Here is a 7,766-nt window from a genome sequence, read left to right as displayed (position 1 = left end):
GAAAACTCTTTGTTCAAGCACGAGACAAGCATTTCCATAGAAGAACTTTACAGCATAGATGGATGTCATGCTACTCTTGTTATCATCACTGTCATGGAACCGGGCGGCTCGGGTGCGAGAACGAGGCAGCAATCCAGGAGATCCTTATCCTACAGATTAGCATCTTCACTGATGCATGGGAAATCAATTTTTATTACAAGCAAAGCATCACAGCCATTGTGGATTATAAAAGGGACTCCTAAAATATTTAACAGCTCAGGTTCTTTGGCATTAAAGACGACTCAGTTACAAATCATTGATTTGACTCTAAACAGATTAGTCCACACCATGTTTCAGGCAAAAAGGTGAGGTCTGGGAAACAACCAAATGGGTTTGTAACAGCACCATGTTTACAGATGACACGCTGACTGTGAATATTTAAACAAATCTCTCTTTTAACCTGGAACTAAAACTATAATCAACAGAGCAAACACAATAACTATTTGTTCTGCACTGAAAATGAAATGATTTTTCTAGATTAAGTGCTCAAAAATCTGATCAAGGTTTCATTATTGTCACAGAGGAATTAAAATGTTATATATTATGTTAGATTTGGACATTTTAACGCAAACTGTGTGGAGGGTATTGGCTTACTGTTATACTGTATTACATCAGGAGAGATAATTGCAATTAGGGTTATAGTTTGGCAAAATTAAAAGTAGCTGTCAGCATTGCAATAATGACCACCCATCCTGAGAGATGGCTTGTAACTTTTTTGCTTCCAACTGATCTTTTGTGAGAGAAATAGAGAAAGACAGAGCGAGAGAGAGAGAGAGAGAGAGAGAGAGTGATATCCTCTATGCCCCATGATGTTTAGATGCATTGTGCAACAAGGACAAGAACATGGCATTTTGACAGCTAATATCCTTGAAAAAGACAGTTGAACAGACAGCATGAAAGGAAAGGTTAGCGATAGGGAATCTTATAAATATTGTATTTTTGTTGTTAACAAAATGACCTATTATCCCTTCACTGCACCTGTCTTGGACTCATCAATCATTACTGACATGACACACATAAATGCTGAAATGATGCAAAGGTGGGTCTAATCCAAACTGAAATGAGCTTCCACTCACGAGCCAATAGAGTGCATTTATTGAGCTCCTTGAAGAACATTGAAGCAAAGTAATTTCCATCATCTATCTATCTATCTATCTATCTATCTATCTATCTATCTATCTATCTATCTATCTATCTATCTATCTTGTTGCATAATCATGAGTTTAAAATAAATGCTTATATATTTTGAATCTCTTAAAAACATTTGAAATTGCACAGCAGATAACAAGAAATTCTTTTTTTGCTTGGTGATTCAACTTTGATACTGGTAAAACCAACAATGCAACTGATTAAAAAAAAATGTCGTCAAGGGTAACTGGGCATTTCACCATGTGCTTGGTGACTTCTGCAGTGATGATTTTCACCTCAAGGCCACCTCATGTTTTGTCAACATGTCTTGGTTATGCTCCACTTGTGTCATATTAATAACTGTATGATTTGGAATATATGAATGCTGGATAGAATATGTATCAGCAGAGGAATTTTGTTTTTGAATGACACTAATGTATGATGAGCTTCCTGAATCTGTTATTGTCATAGCAACATAACATCCTGGTCAAAGACAGGGATAAATTACAAAGATTATCATTCTATATCATAAAATCACGAAAAGGCATTACATGATGCAAGGGTTACATTTTTCCAGATAATAATGGATAATTCATTCAGACAAAGAAATGACAAACTCAGCAGCCAGAACATTTGTGTTGGAATTATGCTTTAGCAATGGCATATTACAGACAAACATTTTCGACCTTAACATGAATTATTCTTCTTGTGATTAATAGAAAAATTAGACCTGACCATTAAGTTCAATATCTGTGTTGTTTGGTCTAATGTCATTTGGCTCCATTTTCTGTAACCACTTATCCACTGCAGGGTCATTGCAGGCCTGGAGACTCTCAGGAAGCACAAGATCCCAATCTATCAGAGAGAATCATTCCGAGAAAGAAATTCACATGGATCGCGTGGCTTTGACCATTAGCTGTACCTGAAAGAAACCCACACGGATAGAGAGAAGCAAACTCCACACAAACACAGCTGGGGGTCGAAGCCCGATCCCTACAGAACCCCACTGAGGTCATGATTATAAACAATGACTGTGCCACCCTGAATATACATTTTATTTTATTATATTTTTGGATTGATGTACTTATTTATGGAAAGAATTGTTAAAAGAATTTTCCAAGCGCTACTCCCATCTCACTCACAATAGTTCCTGTAAATATCTTTTTCTTTAACAACACTATTGGGGACATGTGACTCACACAAAAATCCGTGATAAAAAAGTATTGGCCACCACAGCTTGTATTACTTAACAGGGATTCCTTTGTTTCTCTTACCATGGCACAAGCTCTGTGGCTGCTTGGCATATGAAAGTTGTGTTCAATGGATCATTAAAAAATGTGTCACGCTGTTTAAGTGAAGATTCAAAATGTAAACAGTAACATGGTTGTTTTTTTTTATTATTATTTTGCACAGGGGCAAAAAGTGCCCACAAAGTGCATGCCATGAGGCTGTAATTGGTCTTACACTAAAGGAGGGACGCTTCCCTGATTTCCCCTACTTATATAATTCCTCAAAAAGAGAAGGTAGAGTGTTTTAATACACGAGTCACTGTGGGTGTTTGGGACAAATGTAGCTGAGTGCACTCTGTGCTGCTCACAAACACTCGGGATGTGATTGACAGCATTTTCTGATAAACAATAGCAGAAAGCGTGGCTTCATCTCATCACAGTACCGAATCTTGGCCGATGTTACCACCCACACAGCAATAACTTCTTCAGTTCAATCTCTTTCTCTGCAGTGCCCCATTGACTTTGTTTGTAAATAGAGATTAACATCAGATGTGAAAAAATATGGAAACAGACTTATGTGGTCGTATTTTAATGATGTAAAGTGCAGTGTCTAAAGCACACGGTCTGAAGCACATGGTGTAAGTTCCTTTAGGACGTAGCTAACCCACTTAGACTAGTTTAACAGCAGAAAAATTGCATTGTCAGGGGCATAATCCGAAAGGGTTGTAATTAGTCATGAGTGTGTTTGGGGAGTAACATGCTATATTACTAATCAGATTGTTGTCTCCTATTCCCCTTAAGAGCCAGGTGCACTTGCTCCTTGGTAGATTACTATTACAACAGCGGATTCGCCAAATAGTAGAAAAGAACGCTTCTCTGCAGAGGATCTGCTCTTGTGTGAAGTGAAAGTGTGAAAGCAGACCATCTATAGCAAGGGAAGGATTCCACCAAAGCTCCCTGAGCTTTATTATTAATATAATAACAATCATCATCATTATTATCAACAATAATAATAATCATAATAATCATAATGCTAATAAATACGGTAGTCCCCCAGTATCACCGGGGATACGGTTCAGGACCTACCATGGATAACCATAACACCAGCCCTCCACAGACTCCACATATCTCATCATTTTTAAGTACATATATATGGCAAAGTTTAAACTATGCACAGTAAGACGTTGCCAACATTAAATACAGTACAGTAAAGTTCATTGTACTTTATTATACAGTATTGTACTCATTTGAATGAATGGGATTCTGACATTTGAGACTAATATAGCAATGAAAAAATATCACGTATCAAGGGATGTTGGAGCAATGAAAATCTTGCTTTTTATACCCCTTCAAAGGAAAAACACACACTGACAAGGTAAAATACTGTATCGTGTACCTGTACATGTCTTGGCCTGTAAATATCTTAGCCTATCGTGGGCAGGCCTATTCATCACCTTACAGCCTGTACTCTCTTGGTGCGTGGTTTGTGGTTTTTTATGAACCATTCCTTGAATTCTTAAGCTTTTTTTTCAGACTGCAGTAAACCACAGATTACTGAAAGTCTGAAACCGTGGATTTGGGGGTACCACTGTAATAATTAGGCAATTTTATCCATCATTACTGTAATTAGCTAATCCTGATGAATATTATATCTAACCATTATGACATATATTTCTTAATTTTTCTTAATGTATACAATAATGATCTTTAACATTGTTATCTTTTTATTCTTAATTTTTTTAATGTTTGTGCACTGCTACGCGTCACTGTTTCAAGCAGTGTCTGCATGCTCTGCATGCACCTATGTGGGCTCATGTTACTATCTTGATAACAAACCCTTTATATAACAGTGAAATACTGTACCATTGACTTTAGACCAGGTTTTTGTTGGTCAATACTGTAGCACAATGGCTTTCAGCTCCCTCAAAATAGCAATACACCAGCACTGCACCGGACTCCACGAAATTTTAAGACCAGCACACCCATGAGCGCTGAGGCTGGTACAAGTTCATTTGTTATCTAAATGACGTGGGCATCGTATGGGAAAATGACACCTGCACACCCTCATGCTAGCAAAGACATTTGCGTCATGCCTGGTGTAAGATAGGGCCCTCAGTGTTCAAAACAATCAGTGACAGAAATAGTATTACACATGAAATGTATTACGTTTTTATTTTTAATTAAATATGATTCCCTCGCAATCACCTATATACAGTATTATTACTCCTGGACTAGGGAGTTTAATAACAGAACACAGAGCTGAATGAAAACTGAACCTCTGCAACTGACAAAATATGTTACAGAATACATACAATTTATAATGTACAGAAATTACACTCAAGACAAAGAACCATTTAAGGAATAAGGGATTAGTGCATTTAATATTTAATGGGTGATATAGTAGGGAATGTCCTGCCATGCTTAGCCTGTTACACTGAGAGTATGTGGGGAAATATTTTATACATGTGAATTTCTATAGAGTAAAGTTGTAGAATCTTAATATTTCAGGGCACAGAACTCTGTGGCATGACTGTTGCAGCTATTAAACTATGTATGAGATAGAGAAGAAAAGGGATTGAGCTTAAGCCATTGGTAGCTTTTTACATGCATGTCATGCTATGGGCTGATCTGAGAATGACAATGCATAACTCTCACACTCCATCTTTGACTAAAATCAATGCCAAGATTTTCTTTCTTTTCGAATTAAAGAAGGCTTCCATGGCCAGAACTTGACGGCTCCCTACACGTGTACTTTTATCTCTCTACAGCTTTGACTCATTGGATGCAGAAGGAAAGTCCAACAAGAGCTGCACATTTGCATACTGGAGGTTTTAGGGATACTGAGGATAAGAAGGGGCCGTGCAGGTGGGAAAAGGATGTGGAATTCTGTGGCTGGAAAGTTGAAACAGCGCAAGAAAGCCTAGTTTAAAGATAATTCTGAGGCAGAGCATTATTCAATGGCAGCCGGTCCCGGAAAGATTATAAATATCCAGAAGTTATTCACATAAATAATGTCAAATTTTAAGGCACAGTGTCTAACCGCAGGGAGCAGGTTCTGCTGTAATGATACAAGGTACGACGAGGTTGCGATAGCTAACAGAACGACACGACGTAGAGATGGACGGGGAAGGACGGCTCTAATGAGCTCCCTATTTAAGGACTCATGGGGGGGTGAGCAGAAAAGAGACGAAGGCAGCACCAATTCTAAACGACACAAAGAAAAATACACTCAGGTGGGGGAGATGTAAAGAATCAGGTGCAGGCTAGCTGAATGAATGAATGAACAAATAAATGAATGAATGAATGAATGAAATGGTTTATTTTCCATTTGCACAAGTATGACCACGGGTACATTTAAAATCTGTCATTTAAAATGATTAATCAAGTTAAAACAGTAGGTTGTTCTGTAGACGGCTGAACTGCCCAGTGTGACATTTTCACTGAATTTTCGGACCAATGCAGTCTGAACAAGGTGGTGTCAGTTCAGTCTTGTCGAGCCGTCCTGCAAAGCCGCCGCGCCCACTGTGCTATCCATCGGATGGTGTTGCTGCTCTTGCAGGGGCCTGTCTGGATGAGTGCCCGCACCATCATTAATTTCAAGCGGCTCGCCAAAAGCACAGCTAGCACAGAGGGGAGCGGCGTCCATTCGGAAAGATGCCCGATAGGAGCCGACGCTTGTGATGCATGGAAAACGACGACAAAAAAAAAAAGATCTTAGGGAGGGGGAACAATTATTTAAAGTGCAGTCAAATGTGTGTAAGTGGGACCAGACAGTCCGCTTCATTCTTCTACAGATTTCAGTTGGAGGAAAGACTTGAACCTCCTAAACCGTGCAGTTGGGCTATGAAAAGCACCATCTGGAAATGACAGGCTTTGCGCCCATTCCTGTCCCATTTCTATTAAGCTTGAAGTGGTGGGAGTCCTTCATAGTGTATATACCCTTTAATTTCAGTCGTGCTCCATTAGAGCTGGATCATGAACTGGGCCCTCTTTGTCTATCAAATGGCAGCTCATGTTGTGATTTGAACAACACCACTAGAAACATAGCGATCTCTAAAACGCCATTCACAGAAACAGAAAGATGCCTTGTTTATTTTAGTAAACATATATGCAAATTGTCCTTGTTGTCATGACAGCAGGTAAAAATTGATTGATTAGATAACTCATTAGTTAATATTTGGTAAAACCCTTTTGTTTGACATAGAATATCAGAGGATCTTTTTCGGGTATTATAATTCTACGTCCATATCATTACAATATACTAAATTTCTCGAAAGTATGAACAAAGCATGATCCAAATCAATAAATATATGGACAAATTAAGGCAAGAACCCAAATGGTGACTGGAACCATAGAGCTAGAGAGAGATAAAAAAAAGTTAATGTATATCGCACTTATGAAATATCATATCACTTGACTAATATATTTTACATTCATTTTAACCCAACAAAGCATTATATTTTTTTTATAAAAATTTTAATATAATATATATTCTTCATATCTCTCAACACTAGATCCCAAATACAGCAGCCTACTTATAAAAATGAATCAAATTTTATATGCATTTTTGTAAACTTTAAACCTTCTCAGTCAGCATGCTAACACGGCAATAGCATGTAGAGATCACTAGGCTTGCCAGGATGACAAACAACCACCTTTATATAGTTCACTTAATTCCAGCATTGCCCTCACCTTGTAACTCCTAACCAGTTACAGCTGTGTACTGCAGGAGAGATTAAAGGAGGTCATTCCTTTTCTACGACCTTTGACTGTACTGATCTTTGTAAGCTTCCTCTTACTCTTTATGGGTCTCGGACTGACAGAATCACAGGGTTTTTTTTGGTTGCTTAGCTTAATGACCTTTAGCTACATGGCAAGATGCTGATTGTTCGGAGGCAATGGCCATAAAGCTTCAATTTTATTTATTTATTTGAACACTTTTTATATTCTCACTTTATACCCATTTTCTCTTCATTCTGGAACATTTGCTTCTCTGACCCTAGCAGCTATAACTGAGAAATCATTTACATATAGGTCTGAAATAAATAATACATATAGATGTTTAACAATATTATTTATTGGAATTAAATAATCACATGATTGTGCTCTGATCAGATTTAAAAAAAAAATGTTTTCAAGCACTACATATGGAAGGATTTTTACAATTCTGCAATCTCCTTCATCAAGATATTCTTCATGAATCTTTTCTCTAGGCCCTGTTGCATGGCCTCATTTGCTTACTAGACAATAAACAGTATGGACAGAGTCTGCTCTTGGCAGCTTCTGGGGAGGGACTGCATGAGGGGACAGAGTCCTAACTTGTGGTGACAGTAGGAGAAACTGACTGATTGCTGACTCAAATTTCACTTC

The sequence above is a fragment of the Paramormyrops kingsleyae genome, chromosome 5 (assembly GCF_048594095.1).
Source record: "Paramormyrops kingsleyae isolate MSU_618 chromosome 5, PKINGS_0.4, whole genome shotgun sequence".
NCBI lineage: Eukaryota > Metazoa > Chordata > Actinopteri > Osteoglossiformes > Mormyridae > Paramormyrops > Paramormyrops kingsleyae.
This window is presented reverse-complemented; position numbering follows the sequence as displayed.